Consider the following 16,500-nt stretch of genomic DNA (forward strand, 5'->3'; position numbering starts at 1 on the left):
GAGAGAGAGAGAGAGAGAATGTGGGACTGTAACAGAGAGACAACAAGGGACTATGACAGAGAGAGAAAGAAAGAAAAAACTGAAAGAGACAGAGACTGAAAATAGAGTGTGAGAGAGAGAGAGAGAGAGAGAGAGAGAGAGAGAGAGAGAGAGAGAGAGACAGAATGAGGGACTATAATAGATAGAGGGACAAAATGAAAGAGAGAGATAGAGAATGAAAGGAAGGCAGAGAGTGAGAGAGAAAATTAGATGGGAGAGACAGTGAGAGACACAGAACAAGGGACTATGACAGAGAGAGGGAAATAATGAGATGAAAAACTGAAAGAGAGAGAGAAAAAAGGGGAAAGAGACAGAGAGATACAGAGTGAGAGTGAGTGAGTGAGTGAGTGAGTGAGTGAGTGAGTGAGTGAGTGAGTGAGTGAGTGGGTATAATATCTTACAACAAGCTAAAATATTTGCTAATGAAATTGACAAATTACTGACAGAAAAGGTAAAAACTAGGAAAAACACATTCGAACACATTTCTATAACCTAAGAACAGCTCAGTCAGTTTGCATTGAAGTCCCTGTAGTTACTGAATGATAGACTTTAGTATGTAATAAGCCTGAGATTAACTTCCAACATACAATTAAACACAAAGTTCAGTTCTGATCAGCGTAAAGCCCAAACGGTCAAGCGACTGAAAGCTTTTAGCATTAATAAATTCACCTCTCTGCATGCTAACGCTACATACTGGTGTTTTTATGACTCCACACCCTGAATATATTCTTCAAATTCTGCAATCTTTCCAATTAAATTTTAAGAATAAGAAGTTTAAGCTCATTATACTTATACACAAGTGTATACTATAAAAAAGAGCTTGTTTTGCTTGTCTCAATAGGCAAAGCTCAACATGCAGTGACAGTGCTGCACATCTCTTACAGGTGGTTTCATTGTGTAATATAACTGTAGTTACACAGTAATAATACATACAAACACTGTAACTATTGCTAATGTATTGACTGTTACAGATCGGTTACAGTAGTTCAGATTAAATGTTTGAATGAAATGTAAAATAAAAATAGAATCTACATCATAAACATAATAAAAATACTAAAGTGTATTATTAGTTAAGTACATTTTTGTGGTTGAATTTAAGCAATCCTTATCTAAGGGGTGCTGAGGGGGCTGAGGGGGCTGGCTGAAATACACTCTCCAAATTATAACTTCTTGTTGCTGAGAAAACAAGCTTGAAAAAATGTAAATAAAGGTTTCCCGTTACTAGTAGATCCTGATAAATATAAATAAAAATAAATAAATAAATAAATAAACATAAATAAAAAACATGCTGAGCATCCAATCACATTTGAGTGGTTGTACCACATCTAACTGTAGATAACATCTACAGTTGAGGTCATAAGTCTTCATAAACTTAGAGTGAAGACATTAAAGCTTTTATTTATCCCCTTCACAGATTCCATGTCAACAAGCTATAGTGTTTACAGCTTTTCAAAGAAATCTAATCTGTACTTGACCAGCAATTTTTCCAACAAATGTTCAGACACAGATCACATAGTTCACTATATCAAAATTCCAGTGGGACAGACGGAGTACATACACGAAGTTGACTTTGCCTTTAAATAGCTTTAAAGGATAATTCCAGAAAATGTCATAGCTTTAGGGAAGCTTCTGATAGGCTTACTGACACCGCTTGAGTTAGGTGAAGGTGTAACTGTGGCAGTAGTCTTAAGGCCTGCCTTCAAGGCCCATTTGCCTCTTTTCTTGACATCATGGGAAAATCTAAAGAAATCAGCCAAAACATAAGAGATGTGGACCTCCACAGGTCTGGTACATCGCTGGGAGCAATTTCCAATAGCCTTCTGATGCTGCTGAAGGAAACATGTCCTATATCAACATGACCTAAAAGGCTGCTCTGATTTTATGTCCTCTGGTCTGATGAAACAGAAATGGAACCATGTGGCCATAATCACCGTTATGTATGAAGGAAAAAAGGGGGTGGCTTGCAAGCCAAAGAACACCATCCCAATTGTGAAGCATGGCGGTGGCAGCATCATATTGTGGAGATGCTTTGCAGTAGGAGGGACTGGTGCACTTCACAAAATAGAAGGCATTATGAGGGGGAAAATTAAGTGGAGATATTGAAGCAGCATCTGACGATATCAACCAAATGGGTCTTCCTCCACTTCCAAAGTTGTGGTGTGCTTAAGGACAACAAGGTGGAGGTATTGGCGTGGCCATCACAAAGCCCTGAGCTTAATCCCTTAGAAAATGTATAGGCAGAACTGAAAAAGCATGTGTGAGCAAGGAGGCCTACAAAGTGATTGTTACACCAGTTCTGTCAGCTGAAATGAGGCAAAATTCCAGTAACTTGTCTATATCTAATACAGTATCTTATGCATGTTTGCCTTTCCATTAGCATTTATAGCTCCGGACTGAGCTGATAAACCTGAACACTAAACATCATCATGGAGAGAATAACAAAAACAAAAAACGTATCCCAATGTGAGAGTACGCTAGGACGTAAAAAGCTTTTGGGAAAAGGGTTCTTTAATTTGTAGGATGCACCCAAATAAACTTTCTTAACTAGATTTATCTAAGTAACTAAGAATTAGACAAGAAATAAGTTAAGTGATACTTTTTTGATCCCACAACTGGGGAAATTCCACATCCACATTTAACCCATCCGTGAAGTGAAACACCACATACACACCAGTGAACACACACACTAGGGGGCAGTGAGCACACTTGCCCAGAGCGGTGGGCAGCCCTATCCTAGGCACCCGGGGAGCAGTTGGGGGTTAGGTGTCTTGCTCAAGGACACCTCAGTCATGGACTGTTGGCTCTGGGGATCGAACCGGCAACCTTCCGGTCACAGGGCCAGATCCCTAACCTCCAGCCCACAACTGCCCCAAATAGTAATTGTTGCCAGATTTGTATTAGTAAATTTAACAAGTAAGTAAACCTAAAAAATTTAGTTCCATTATTGTGTTTTACAGTGTTGACATGCTGCCGTGTAAGAACCACTTTTGGTTCAAAGAACTTTTCATCATGGAAAGGTACGTCATGGCAGTGGTTCTCAGATGGGAAAGTCTACATTTTCACTCAACTACCTAGGGACATGGGATTGAGCAAAAATTTGGACCATGTAGGAGTTCCTGAGGACCAGTTTGAGAACCACTGCTTCGGAAGACGAAAACTGTTTCTTCTGTTTATTCATTTATATTCATCAAGGTACAAACAATCTAGAGGTACCCTAAAAGCTACAACAGTGGGTTTAATGTCCAACTGTACACCTTAAGTATGTTTTTCCAGGTGAAAAGTGTATATTTGTATCTTGTACATATTTGTATGTTTTAAAACAGAACAATAAAATGAAAAGCCTCGAGAAGAGATGGTGTGTGAAGTCAATACAACTTAGAAAATATAATTTCAGTAGATTATGACACAGTTATGTTCCCCAGATGTACCCCTGAGGGTACCACCCCAATGATAAGACAGGTACTGCCCCAGTGACAGTTTCATACCTTTTTTCAATATTTAACACTAATTTCAAAGAACACTGGATTTGCATCTTCTGCTGGCTAACTTTGGGGCATTTTCCTCATCATCCATGGCCATGACAAGCAGTTAATTTATCATAAACAACATATATACAGTAAGCTTACACATATTCTTGAGTGTAGGTGTGGCTCTGGCTCATCTTTCATCTCCACTCTGTAATTCCCCCCAGTGCATTAGCCTAAATGGACTCTGGAGAGGTGTATGGTATTTCCCCTGGAATGCAGAGTGCTGAGCTTCCCTTTGAGCTCTCTATTGTTTAACTTGACTCTACTATCCATTCAATTGTTAAAGCAATTTGGCAATCCCCAATATTACCCCAAGAACAGCAATGGACTTGTTTTGCTCATTAATTGCATCCTCTGCTTTCTGACATCCAGTGTACCGGGATATCCTCATGCTCTTTTACAATGATGCCTCAATACATTTACCAGCAGGACGGTTTCTGGGATGAAGGAGTGGTAGATGGATGTATTTGCAGTTTATCAATGCCGGGGTTCAAAAAGTCCCAGCCATTTATAAGTAACATGGCAAATCCATCAGTGTACAGTGGAGTCCAAAAGCTTGAGATCACATTGAAAATTTGGGATTATTTTCATTTAATTGTAGAAACAAGTAACAAAAAATGTTTTAGAATCTTGAAAAATTTTAAAGAAAGATTATGAGAATTAAAATGAAAAAGAAATATTTCAAATTCTGCTCTATTTCTATGTCACTATTCAAACTGAAGCAAATTTGTGAAATTGACCATGTTCAGGTGTTTGTACAAACAGGTCAGATTTTTTGGTCATATTTATTCCACTGAAGGTCATATGCAAATCACTCTAGATCCTTTGCACAAGCCCATGCCAGCTCAAGTGTACATTGTCAGTTAAACAAAATGAGGACATACACCAGCAAATACCAATAAATCCTAAATCCATGTATACATACTTTTCATGCAAATTGTTATGAAATATATTGTGTTAATTAGAAAAGAATGCAAAATAAAAGCATTTTCAACAGATCTACCCCACTGTGTATATGTACAACTTCATATTAACTTGAGTGAACAAAAAAAAAAAAAAAAAAAAAAAAAAAAAAAAAAACAGATGGCAAAAACAGATGTCAGAAAGAAGCATCTCTTGGTTCCCTAAAGAACTGTTGAATAGATTGAGTGTGAAGAACCTTAGGTAAATATTCTATTCCAGTTCCCCAAATATAATTTATAATCATTAAATGTCCTTTCATTTTTTACTTGACCGTACAGTACAAGATTGAACAAGGTTGTACTTATTTGTTCATACTTATTTGTCGGCAAACCTTGCCTTGCGAATGTTTGAAGAAACAGTTTCTGGGCTCTAGTAAAGGGCCAGAGTCCTCACTTCACTACCTATTGTCAACATCTCCTAATACTGATCGCCTATTTCGACCTATTTCAATTCATCATCTACAGATGTCCACATCTTGAACTATGCCCACACAAGCATATCAATCTCACAGCATGCTATGGGGCTTCCATTACCCAGAGCAGCAGGGGCACCATTGCAATGAGACAAAGTACAACACCCAGGAGGACAATGAGGTTTCAAAGGTGGTGAACCTCCATTTGAAACCTTCGATTGAATGTTCAGTCTGATTGAAATCACCTGAAGCCCTGAGTCCCAGAGAAATGGGCCATTTTCGTAAGATTACGTGTTGGTTTAACATATGTCCACCTGGAAATGTGATGAGTTAGTTCTGGCTCAAGGTCTGCTCCCTAAACTTGCCTCAACTCCTTTTTGTTTCCATGAAAACAAAAAATGAATAGATAAATCGCTGAAAGATTCCAAAACAGACTGTCAGCAAACCTTGTGTCTGTGTTATATTCATCTGTATTCTGTTGAGATGCTAATACTGGGACATTTTCTTCAACATCTACTCAAACAAATGATTAAATTAAATATTAATACAAGTGTGTTTTATTTATCATAGAAACAAAAACAGACTTCTTACAAGAACGGTCATGAAACCACTATAGTGTGCTATGCCATAGGAACTGTTCACTGGACGATTAATTAGACAAATCTTTTAATAAACTTCAAGTTCAAAGAATCTCCATATACTGTAAAGCAATGGTCACCAAACCTTCTCCTGGAGGTCTACCTTCCTAAAAATTGACCTCCACCTCAAATAGAGCACATTTCCTTCAGCCAATGAAAGACTTCTTAAGGCAAATATTAGATGAATCAGGTGGGACTGATGTGTGTTGCAGCTAAAGTCTGTAAGAAGGGCTGATGTCCACATGCAAGAACAACACATTGTGCAGCTAAATGGCAAATAAACAAAAAAGTGATATTTAATAAAGGAGGAGAATTTACATCAAATATTGTATATTTTGGTGGTCTTTCATGAACTTAAAGATTAAGGAATTTTTTCAGTTTAGCTGATATCCTTGTCTTCAGAGTGTAAAAACATGGTGACTGTGATGCTAATTGAAACAGAATCGCTGTTGCTGATGAATCTCCAAGGTTGACAGACATTGCAGATTCATACTAGATTAAAATCATTGTCATCAGTAATCACTCTAATTCACCTCCACAGCTGAAGCCCTATTCAAGCTAGATTAGTTTTCCCAGAGGAGGTACGATTATGTGAATCATGCATAACTTGATTCATACAGGATCAAGGATCTGTGTAACTTCACAGAATTCCCCCCGAACAGCCTGGATTGAAACATCATTGCATATTCATGTTTACACGTCACAGATGATGGTGCATAATCATAACATATGCTTTTGACAACTGGTCAAAGTGCTATGAAAGGTAATCTTAAAAAATGCTGTGCAATAAGACAGAAAGTGCATTGCCTTGAGAGATATACTTTCAAAATACGGCATTTTCCTTCTTGACATTTGGTCATCACAAAAATGTTGTGAATTTCGTCTTGCCATCAACCTGAAGATTAATGAATTGGTTCAAATCAAGCATTTTAGTGGGTAGCCTGTCTTCAGCACATCAAAAAAGTAATTAATATTGGGGATTGTCATTTTCTGTTAACTGGTTTGTTATTATATTGATGTGTCAATTTGAACAAGGCTACTATATAAACAGCAGCATCACCAGCTAAAACAAAACCAGCTCCAACAGCATTTATGACTAGTCCAGCTCCAATAGGGCTTATTGAGACAAATATCAAATATTCAGTGTCCTTGTAAACATTGTCATTAGCCATATTTACAAGCAGCCTAATAATCCATTACTAATTAGTCTAATAGGTTTCTCAGAATGGAAGACATCCATGTATACACCTCAATTGGAATAGAGCCTGATTGAGGCCATTCAGGACCCAATTTCTGTCTGATTGAATGAGATGGGTAATCCTGTAAATAGAAGAATAATATCCATGCAAATGCTTGTATCTGATCACATTCCCAATCGCAAAGTGTAAGTACGTATGTACGACGTGTGTCGCATCATAGTCAAAGTTCCTTCCTTTATAAGTACATGTGAGGTATGTTTTCCTGAGTCTGACATCATTTTGAATCGATTAAAAACAAAAGCGCTGCTCACTGCTGCTCCTCTCACTCTGACTGGACTCACGTGATGCTCGTTGTCATTGTAACGTGTACACTAAGCGGTTCTCTATGCATGCGTGTGTGTTTGGATCGGATTTCTTGTAGTGTGCATGTAAATGGAGATTTTCTTCAGATTGCTGAGTAGAGTGAACACACACACACACACACACACACACACACACACACTTCAGTCTTAATCAATAATCAGAACGCGTTCAATCGGATTGGCTAAAATGTTGGCATGTATACACAGCAAGTGAGAGCTATTGCACAAATGGAAAGCCCAAGCTTGGATTCCTGGGACTGAATCCAAGCTTTAACTGTGCATGTATAGAGTGCACATGTGTGAGAGAAGGAGCCTGAAAGAAGGAGTAACTGAAAGTGAAAGTACTGAAATCCACACTATTAAACTTAAACCCTGCTGCATAAAAGTACCAGGCAATTCTAACACAACACGGTTACATCACTGAGCAAAATCTGTCATGACATGTGATGACAGCATATCTTAATGGCATGTCTGTCTCTGTATTATGTAGAAACATTGAAGAAAAGTCCTATCAAGAATCTAGATAAACTAGAAATTCATTTATCCAATATTATTTCCTCACTGTGCAACAGATACAACTTTACAAAAGAGAACAGGAAACGGAAAGACCCTTTTTTTTTTGCTGACATCATGGCTCCAAGAAATTCCCACTCAATATGCAAAAAGCCCCCTATAAAAAGGAGCACTAAACCTCCCTCTTCAGTGCTGCTCTGCTCAGCCCTGGGAACAGACAACTAGAGAGGTGACCACATCTGGATGTAATCGAGAGAATAAAGTAAGGTAATGCTCTTGCTTCATATCCCAAGCAGATCTGTAATGCTTGCAGCTGTTAATGTTTATGCACTGATCAGCTATAACATTAACATTGCATCATAACTCTGTCTTTTATCAGCTTTACTGACCATATAGGAGCTCTTTGTACTTCTAGAATTACAGGCTGTAGTTCATCTGTTTCTCTGATGCTCTGGTACATTTTCTTTAGTGGTCAGGACACCCACAAGACCCTCACAGAGCAGGTATTTACAATTAACCCCTTAAAAACAGGCCTGTTGCAGACTAAGGCTTCAGTAACTACAGGGACGTCAGTGCACATGATTGGCCCTGGATATTTATGGGGTTAACTGGAGGCACAGCTTTTAAATGGTTGTCAAAGCTAACCAACCCTTGTTGTTTCCTCAGGGACAGCGTGTGTAAGAGAGCCTACCCACAAAGGAAACTGAAAGGGAAACTGAAAGATCCTGTTTTCATTTGACATCATGATTCCAAGTGCAGTGGTTTCCAGGAAAGCCAAACATTCTTTATAACAGCATCAGACCACCCCACCTCCTTGTACCATTCAGTGCCGTGGACAAACGGCTGGGGGAAGAGATCACTGCCATGCAGCAGGACTGAAGAAGAGGTAAGAGAACAGAGCTGCTTAACATTCTTCACTCAGAGATTGAATGCTAGTGTCTGATAGTAACCCACTTTCTACAGAGAGTAGCCATAAAATGCTATGTCTGCCTGTGTTGTTGCTCACTCATTTGATTCAGGGATGGGAAATGGCAGGATTTTATTGATACCAATACCAGCATCGCTTCTGCTTATCGGTTCTTCAGCTACTTTATTTATTATACTCCGATTGCCTTATTGATTCCTGAACAGTCAAGCAGGCCTACACAGGATTTCAGCCTGTTTTATTATCTCAGTCTGAATACAGTGAAGAGAGTGTGAGACTAATAACATTTGAACATGTTAAAGTGAATTACAGTGCTCCTTTTTTAATGATATAACTTGGAAAACATATGAAAGTGACTGATAAAATATTTGGGTGACACTGAAGTAACTGAACACTCAGACTCTCAGTAACTTGATGAAATGAATTGAATGAAAATATTCAGTAGATTAATCAAGAGAAATTAACTGTATGAACAAAACTTGTTTATAATCTGACAAAATCAGTTGTTTGTCCCTTTATTTGAAGGGGCCCGATTCATGTTTGTAAATGTTTATCCTGAGAAGAACTGAACACTTAATACAGACCATCAACATCCTCAACCAGCTGTTATACACACACTGAGAGCATTCTGTACCTGCAGCTTCACTGGATTAGGGTTTGGGTAGGATTAAGATTAGGGCTAGGATGAGGGTTAGGATTAGGGTTTGAGTTGAGGTAAAGGTTAGGATTAGTATTAGGGCCAGGATGAAGGTTTAGGATTAGGTTTGGAGTTATGGTTATTGTCAGGATGTCAGGGTGAGGGCCAGGGTAAGGATTAGGATTTGGTTAAGGTTAAGAATAGGATCAGGGGCAGGTTCAAGGTTAATATTATGTTTTGGATTGAGGTTGAGGTTAGAATTAGGGCCAGGGTGAGGATTTGGATTAGGTTTTGGTTAAGGTTAAGAACAGGATTTGTGGCAGGGTCAAGGTTAATATTATGTTTTGGATTGAGGTTAAGGTTAGAATTAGGGGAAGGATGTGGATTAGGGTTAGGTTTGAGGTTGAGGTTAAGGTTAGAATTAGGGCCAGGGTGAGGATTTGGATTAGGTTTTGGTTAAGGTTAAGAACAGGATTTGTGGCAGGGTCAAGGTTAATATTATGTTTTGGATTGAGGTTAAGGTTAGAATTAGGGGAAGGATGTGGATTAGGGTTAGGTTTGAGGTTGAGGTTAAGGTTAGAATTAGGGCCAGGGTGAGGATTTGGATTAGGTTTTGGTTAAGGTTAAGAACAGGATTTGTGGCAGGGTCAAGGTTAATATTATGTTTTGGATTGAGGTTAAGGTTAGAATTAGGGGAAGGATGTGGATTAGGGTTAGGTTTTAGGTTGAGGTTAAGGTTAGAATTAGGGCCAGGGTAAGGATTTGGATTAGGTTTTGGTTAAGGTTAAGAACAGGATTCATGGCAGGGTCAAGGTTAATATGTTTTGGATTGAGGTTAAGGTTAGAATTAGGGGAAGGATGTGGATTAGGGTTAGGTTTTAGGTTTAGGTTGAGGTTAAGGTTAGAATTAGGGCCAGGGTAAGGATTTGGATTAGGTTTTGGTTAAGGTTAAGAACAGGATTTGTGGCAGGGTCAAGGTTAATATTATGTTTTGGATTGAGGTTAAGGTTAGAATTAGGGGAAGGATGTGGATTAGGGTTAGGTTTTAGGTTTAGGTTGAGGTTAAGGTTAGAATTAGGGCCAGGGTAAGGATTTGGATTAGGTTTTGGTTAAGGTTAAGAACAGGATTTGTGGCAGGGTCAAGGTTAATATTATGTTTTGGATTGAGGTTAAGGTTAGAATTAGGGGAAGGATGTGGATTAGGGTTAGGTTTTAGGTTGAGGTTGAGGTTAGAATTAGGGCCAGGGTGAGGATTTGAATTAGGTTTTGGTTAAGGTTAAGAACAGGATTTGTGGCAGGGTCAAGGTTAATATTATGTTTTGGATTGAGGTTAAGGTTAGAATTAGGGGAAGGATGTGGATTAGGGTTAGGTTTTAGGTTGAGGTTGAGGTTAGAATTAGGGCCAGGGTAAGGATTAGGATTAGGTTTTGGTTAAGGTTAAGAACAGGATTTATGGCAGGGTCAAGGTTAATATTATGTTTTGGATTGAGGTTAAGGTTAGAATTAGGGGAAGGATGTGGATTAGGGTTAGGTTTAGGTTGAGGTTAAGGTTAGAATTAGGGCCAGGGTAAGGATTTGGATTAGGTTTTGGTTAAGGTTAAGAACAGGATTTGTGGCAGGGTCAAGGTTAATATTACGTTTTGGATTGAGGTTAAGGTTAGAATTAGGGGAAGGATGTGGATTAGGGTTAGGTTTTAGGTTGAGGTTGAGGTTAGAATTAGGGCCAGGGTAAGGATTAGGATTAGGTTTTGGTTAAGGTTAAGAACAGGATTTATGGCAGGGTCAAGGTTAATATTATGTTTTGGATTGAGGTTAAGGTTAGAATTAGGGGAAGGATGTGGATTAGGGTTAGGTTTTAGGTTGAGGTTGAGGTTAGAATTAGGGCCAGGGTAAGGATTAGGATTAGGTTTTGGTTAAGGTTAAGAACAGGATTTATGGCAGGGTCAAGGTTAATATTACGTTTTGGATTGAGGTTAAGGTTAGAATTAGGGGAAGGATGTGGATTAGGGTTAGGTTTTAGGTTGAGGTTGAGGTTAGAATTAGGGCCAGGGTAAGGATTAGGATTAGGTTTTGGTTAAGGTTAAGAACAGGATTTATGGCAGGGTCAAGGTTAATATTATGTTTTGGATTGAGGTTAAGGTTAGAATTAGGGGAAGGATGTGGATTAGGGTTAGGTTTTAGGTTTAGGTTGAGGTTAAGGTTAGAATTAGGGCCAGGGTAAGGATTTGGATTAGGTTTTGGTTAAGGTTAAGAACAGGATTTGTGGCAGGGTCAAGGTTAATATTATGTTTTGGATTGAGGTTAAGGTTAGAATTAGGGGAAGGATGTGGATTAGGGTTAGGTTTTAGGTTGAGGTTAAGGTTAGAATTAGGGCCAGGGTAAGGATTTGGATTAGGTTTTGGTTAAGGTTAAGAACAGGATTTGTGGCAGGGTCAAGGTTAATATTATGTTTTGGATTGAGGTTAAGGTTAGAATTAGGGGAAGGATGTGGATTAGCGTTAGGTTTTAGGTTTAGGTTGAGGTTAAGGTTAGAATTAGGGCCAGGGTGAGGATTTGGATTAGGTTTTGGTTAAGGTTAAGAACAGGATTTGTGGCAGGGTCAAGGTTAATATTATGTTTTGGATTGAGGTTAAGGTTAGAATTAGGGGAAGGATGTGGATTAGGGTTAGGTTTGAGGTTGAGGTTGAGGTTGAGGTTGAGGTTAGAATTAGGGCCAGGGTGAGGATTTGGATTAGGTTTTGGTTAAGGTTAAGAACAGGATTTGTGGCAGGGTCAAGGTTAATATTATGTTTTGGATTGAGGTTAAGGTTAGAATTAGGGGTAGGATTTGGATTAGGGTTAGGTTTTAGGTTGAGGTTGAGGTTAAGGTTAGAATTAGGGCCAGGGTAAGGATTTGGATTAGGTTTTGGTTAAGGTTAAGAACAGGATTTATGGCAGGGTCATGGTTAATATTATTATGTTTTGGATTGAGGTTAAGGTTAGAATTAGGGGAAGGATGTGGATTAGGGTTAGGTTTTAGGTTTAGGTTGAAGTTAAGGTTAGAATTAGGGCCAGGGTAAGGATTTGGATTAGGTTTTGATTAAGGTTAAGAACAGGATTTGTGGCAGGGTCAAGGTTAATATTATGTTTTGGATTGAGGTTAAGGTTAGAATTAGGGGAAGGATGTGGATTAGGGTTAGGTTTTAGGTTTAGGTTGAGGTTAAGGTTAGAATTAGGGCCAGGGTGAGGATTTGGATTAGGTTTTGGTTAAGGTTAAGAACAGGATTTGTGGCAGGGTCAAGGTTAATATTATGTTTTGGATTGAGGTTAAGGTTGGAATTAGGGGAAGGATGTGGATTAGGGTTAGGTTTGAGGTTGAGGTTGAGGTTGAGGTTAGAATTAGGGCCAGGGTGAGGATTTGGATTAGGTTTTGGTTAAGGTTAAGAACAGGATTTGTGGCAGGGTCAAGGTTAATATTATGTTTTGGATTGAGGTTAAGGTTAGAATTAGGGGTAGGATTTGGATTAGGGTTAGGTTTTAGGTTGAGGTTAAGGTTAGGGCCAGGATGAGGGCTAGGATTAGGTTCTGAGTTAAGGTTAGGATTAGGGTCATGGGATGGAAGTACAATATAAAGTCTACTTCATATAAACAATAAATGTAGTGAATGTAAGTAATGTATCAGCAGTACATCTTCAAGATACTGACACCAATGTAGTCAGATGTCCCTCCAAATGCACTGTTACCTGCATTTGCACAGCATTCACTTTCATTTAGGTTTTCTTAGTCAGAGAAAAAACCCACTAAGCCTGCCTGCCTGTGTGGCATTGATCATGTTATAACAGGATATTTACCCCTGATAATGAATGTGCTTCTTGGTTGAGAAGCAGTGGCACTCATGGAATTCATTTACATGACATTGCAAGTAGTGCTGTTCCCATCTTCCTCTCCTCCACAACTTCTTATTGTTGCACGTTTCCAGCAGCCTAGATAAAGAGTTTGACATCATGACACAGTTTGTTATGACACATGACTTCACATAACCATCAGAAAAACATACCAGCACTGATAAAAGGAACTGATCACGGTTCCAACGGATTAGACTGTTTGAAACCAGTTCCCAACTATTCACTCATTGTGAACAGTTATGGGATATATTTAGATGGATCTTCATATCTGAGCAAGCAGGTCAAGAATGTTTTCTTATCATGATGTGTGTAGAGATAAGTGTAGAGAGTTTAGAGAGTCACAACATTTCTCACACACAGAGAGAAAGCAGCGTCTTCGTTAATCTGATAGAGTTGCAGGAAAGATTCTCATTTGATTACACGACTGCTCAAACATTTTGGGTCAATCATTTTCATGCAGCTAAAGCCAATTTCTTTGAAATCACATGTGTAATGAATCTCCAATTAAACTGCTTTCTTACAAATCCCAAATAGTCTGTACACACTCAAAAATGTTTAAGGGATCATTAGTAAAGACGATGGCTTTATATAGAGCCATGAACACTCAAATAACTCTTTGCATGATCAAAGTGTCCCTTGCATCATTAAAGAGATCTTCAAATTGATGGATAATGTGTTTTGTATTGTTCTATACAGAACCTTTCTGGAGAGGGTGCTATGAAGCACCAAAAAGGGTTCTTCTACTGCTTGACACCATAATACTAGACGAACCCTTTTTGGCGCTATATAGAACCATCCACAGTGCATTCTCTACCAATCTGCAGAACTCCTTAATCATGCAATGGATTTTTTGAGTTTTCATTGTTCTACAAAGAACCTTTTACTTTACTACAGAACCACTGAGCAGCATTTTTAAATATGTAGGGTCCTGTAGATATTAAGACATTTTCAATGATAAATGGAGCTTAGAAATCTGTACAGCATATAGCTTACTGTTTAATAACACTGCAGTTGTACCATGTCCTAACTTTATGTAGTCCCAAAACACTGAACTGTGAATGAAGTGTTGGTTTCGGTTTTGGTGTCTAGTTCATAGCATTTCACTCTATACTGTACAGGTTATTACTGAATAACAACCTTTATTATGACAAGTGACCCCATATGTGATGTGTTTATACAGTTTAATCTCACTTTGGGATTATAATGAGTTTGGAAAGTTGGTGTGGATTGTAGGCTGAGCTTTTGGGTTCAAACAAAACAAACAGCAGCCTATTTGAGAGAAACTGTTAAATCTGTTATGGAGTTATGGAATGGCAGAAATTTTTCCACAGCGGACAAAACTAACTCATCGTTACGGTCTTATTTAAGATTAGATGGCATTTCATGTTTTTGCATATATACCACTTCATAATTTTAACACCCTCAGCCTAAAATACTTTCCCAGATCAGGGCACCATCACAGCACGATGTGATATGAGCACATTCCTCTTCTATAGACTTCAGGTGGACAAGTGGTTGAAGCGTAGAGCTGTTTTTCTTCGCAGTTTCTTTCGGCCTACAGAAGCATATTTGTTGCCGCCTTTGCTTTTGAGATTACATTTTATATTGCTTTGGTTTTCATCCTGTTCCTGCACACAATAAAGCACCTATACAGCCACACAACTGTGACCAAATAAACACAACTGAGGCACAGAAGCTGTGAGAAATTGCTGATTCAACACACACACACACACACACACACACACACACACACACACACTTCTGGAGCTCATATTGGGGGAAAAAATCAGCAGGTCAACTGAGCCAGGTCTCGAGCAGTTTCCCGAAAGTGGGGGTGGCCAAAGAAAACAGTGGCTGTCGATCAGAAGATGGTGCTTTTGGGAAGAGGTCAGGAAACAAGCTTCGTAGAGGCTATGCTTACTTCTGCAAAGGGAAGCAGGGTTGTAAACCTGGCTGTGGGACAGTATTTAACACTTTGAACTTTCTAGCTCAGTCTTTTGTTCTCTGTTTGACCCCCTGGGTCACCTCCGCACTCCTTTGGACTATCTAGGACTTGGTTGGATTGCACGAGAAAACAAACTCTAAGGGGAAGCTGATTCATTAAATAACAGGAAGAAGCCCTAGCCTGCCTCAGAGTGTCTGACAGAGATTGGTTTCACGTGGCTGAAGCTGGATGTATCTGCTTGGATTTGCTTATCTGATTGACTTTCCTTCACTGACAGTAAATGCTCTAGCTTGCTGGAGGTCCTGAGCTAGTAAACAATAAAATAGGTCATTGATGGGTTTGGGAGGCCTCTAAGGTGGTCGTGGTTCTTGTTTGGGAGCATCCATAGCAGACACAGGCATTGTGGATTAGCTCTAAGTAGATTCAGCCAGCTAATGAAATGGGTTTATTTGGGATTCCAATTGTGGTTAAAGCTATTATTGTGCATAATTATCACAATGAGCATAGTATAATGTAGATGTAGGTCAAGAACTATTTTATTTTCACTGCTCATAATAAAATCATGCTAATTGTTACCATTATTACCGGGTCTGGGTGGGTTTCCTCCGGGTTCTCCGGTTTCCTCCTACAGTCCAAAGACATGCAGTCAGGCCAATTGGACGTGCTAAATTGCCCCTGGGTGTGAGTGACTGTCTGTGTCTGTCTGTCTGCCCTGCGATGGACTGGCGACCTGTCCAGGGTGTATCCTGCCTTCCGCCCGATGACTGCTGGGATAGGCTCCAGCACCCCCCGCAACCCTCACGGAGAAGCGGCTTGTACAATGGATGGATGGATGGATGGATGGATGGATGGATGGATAGATATTTATTACCATGCTATCATGCTAATTATCATATTTATTGTTACTCACTCAAAGCTCATTGAAGTAATTGAAAGTTATATGGAATGTGCAGATTCTAAACTTACAAAATATAATTGTGGTATGGATTGAAAGTAGAAGAGGAGATATTTCATTATGAAGTTGTGTCATGTGCTCCTCTTTAGAGACAAGTTTGTCATTTTCTTGCCCAAAATGAGAAAAGAAATTGAAATTCTGACTCCAAGCTGTCAAAGAATGTAATTGCCATGTATGGAATAATTACTATATAATTAAATACATAATTACATACTTAGTAACATAAATGTTTGAATAGCACAGTAATATATAATATAAAGTAACAACTCTGATTTTCCCTCCAATGTCTGTGTTTTGACAGTTTTAATAGCTCATCCATGAACACTGCATCATGCTGTGCTTATAATTGATGCAACTGTGATGAAAATTTTCACTGGCAATTTTTTCACAAGCAGAATACTGACAGGCTTCTAATTGCTCTCCTGTTGGGTTCAAAAGACACAAGGACCCATAAAGGACAGTCCACTCCAGTAATTGATGTTTGTCTTGTGGTTTTTGTGT

General features: G+C 38.9%; 1 long non-coding RNA gene across 2 annotated transcripts in view; it reads left to right on the plus strand.

The window, feature by feature from the left end:
- The first annotated feature begins 7,848 nt into the window (after positions 1 to 7,848).
- Positions 7,849 to 16,500, plus strand: part of LOC108424796 — a 31,305-nt gene continuing 22,653 nt past the window's right edge. Inside the window, exons 1-2 of one of the 2 annotated variants that reach the window (XR_001857644.2) lie at positions 7,849 to 7,920; positions 8,320 to 8,539. This is a non-coding gene — a long non-coding RNA (uncharacterized LOC108424796). The remainder of the gene's footprint in view (positions 7,921 to 8,319; positions 8,540 to 16,500) is intronic. The other variant, XR_001857645.2, reaches the window with a different exon arrangement.

This window comes from Pygocentrus nattereri, chromosome 30 (assembly GCF_015220715.1).
Source record: "Pygocentrus nattereri isolate fPygNat1 chromosome 30, fPygNat1.pri, whole genome shotgun sequence".
Taxonomy (NCBI): Eukaryota; Metazoa; Chordata; class Actinopteri; order Characiformes; family Serrasalmidae; genus Pygocentrus; species Pygocentrus nattereri.